This window comes from Cupressus sempervirens, chromosome 3 (genome assembly GCF_028749045.1).
Source record: "Cupressus sempervirens isolate cs-2001-9-10 chromosome 3, ASM2874904v1, whole genome shotgun sequence".
NCBI classification, from domain to species: domain Eukaryota; kingdom Viridiplantae; phylum Streptophyta; class Pinopsida; order Cupressales; family Cupressaceae; genus Cupressus; species Cupressus sempervirens.
The window spans coordinates 942,370,161-942,372,271 of NC_143120.1; the positions used below are offsets into that span (position 1 = coordinate 942,370,161).

At 36.9% G+C, this 2,111-nt stretch overlaps 1 pseudogene; it reads left to right on the forward strand.

Annotated features, from left to right (window-relative positions):
* The first annotated feature begins 669 nt into the window (after positions 1-669).
* LOC149569846 (serine acetyltransferase 5-like) lies at positions 670-1,342 on the forward strand (annotated as a pseudogene).
* Positions 1,343-2,111: the final 769 nt, after the last annotated feature.

Below are 2,111 nucleotides of genomic sequence, written 5' to 3' on the forward strand. Positions count from 1 at the left end.
AGGGTTCAATATAGAAATGCAGTGCCAAATTTCAAGATAATGAGCAAAATAAAGATACATGGAAATGATTTGAGAAGGTATGAATATCTTAACAACTATTTATAATGAGGAAGGTCTGGTGCTTTACATTCAGAACATTGTTATGGAGGCACAATGTATTGACGAGGTTATTGCCTTCAGAATGTCAAAATGAGAAATGACTCTAGCTGAATCAATGAACACAGTCTGATAGTAAAGCAATGATAAACTTCATCAAGGGAAGTGTGACAACAGATGAATATATTTAACACTAAGACTTTTGAACCAGATCATAGCTTTCTCTTTTCTGATAAGCAGAAAAGTGTGTGCACCTTCTCAAGCCTAAGCTGGATGACGAATGTGATCTTTCAACCCTGTACACTGTCTACATTAGGCACTAATACTTATTAAACAAGGGAACCTCTTCTATTTAAAAATCGCAGGTATACTCAATCAGCTAGCTACAGAATGGGATATGCAATTCGATCTACTTGCACAGTAGCATACACACTTGGGTCTGGCTCTCAATTTAGAATTGTTGCTTTGATAGTTTAGCTCCATTGCCATCCAAGGTTGCATCTCTTCCCTATAGAACAGGTATTGAAAGACACTAAAACCCAAGGATGGTACATGCAAGGAAAGTAAATTCTCTCTCATAAAACAATTGAGAGTGTGGTGGAATTGGACCTAATGAACAAACTTTCAATCACCTCCATGCTGCCTACCGCAGAGCTCTACAACCTATTTCTTGACATTTTTACACAAAACCATCAAGTAGACCATGCCATTCTAGCCGACATTTGCATTACCAAAGAGAGAGACCCTGCATGCAATTCCTACTGCCATTGTATACTCACCTTCAAGGGTTTCCTCACATTCCAAGCTCACCGCATGGCACATTACCTCTAGTCTTAGGGTCAATTCTCCAAAGCAGGGTTTCTCAAGTGTTTGCAATGGACCTACATCCTACCACTAGGATTGGCGAGGGAATGGTCTTCCACCATGCGACGAGAGTTTTTATTAGCTAGACTATCATTATTGGTGACGCTTGGTGATACCGACAACCATGGTGTCAACGGGCATCCCAAAATTGGGAAGGGGGTTTTGATCAAGGTAGGGGCTTGTGTTATGAAAAATGTAAGAATTGAAGAAGGGTCTAAGTTTGGAGCCGGGGCTGTCATGCTCATTGACGTCCCGTGCAAGACTACTATTGTTCAGAACCCATTCAAATTAATTCGGAAAAAGCATATCCTACCCTATTAACTCCTGTAAGATGATGGAGCATATGTCTTTTGTGATGGAATGATCAGACTCTATCATTTGATATTATTTTCAAAAGCTCATCCTTCATCTGTGTCTTTTTGAAAACATTAATTGTACTTTGCATTTCCAGTATGTAGATAATGTAAGGTGTAAAACCATTCTAAATAGCTTCGAGTGCATACACAGTCTTGTAAACCCAAAGAAATAATTGATGTAGTCAGAGCATTTGTCATAGTTTATACCATATGAAAGAAACTGATGTCTATTCTGATGGATGCATTGGAATCATCTAATTAAATTCTAGAGCCAATAATCAAAATTGGGTATTTGTCTCGATTTTGTTTATTATAAAACATGGATGCTATAAAGGATAGTAAATCAAAGTTTGTCTAGAATAGAAGAAATCTAGGAAGAGTTCTAAAACTGGACAACTCTATGACAGACTCAAAATATAAATTTACCAATATATAATCAAAGGGAAAAATATTCTATGCATGATAACTTTACCAGAAAGTCCCAACAATGAATCAAGTTGAAAGTCAAGGGACCTTTTACTACAAACAATTTGAGGACTGAACCCTCAAAAGTATGATATAAATAAAGATGACATAATGAATTCCTTGCTCGCTATAATTATGGGTCTCTCATGAAGTTTATCTGATGTAATGGAAAATTGTCATATTACAATTGTTTTCCATCTAGTTCACTGCATCCTTTCTAACACAAGATTTACAGCTTTATACAAAGCTTCAACCCAAATGAGTGAAATAGATGATGAGGACATAGTGCAATCTACAACTAAACTTAAAAACCTATAGACAGTGTTAGCC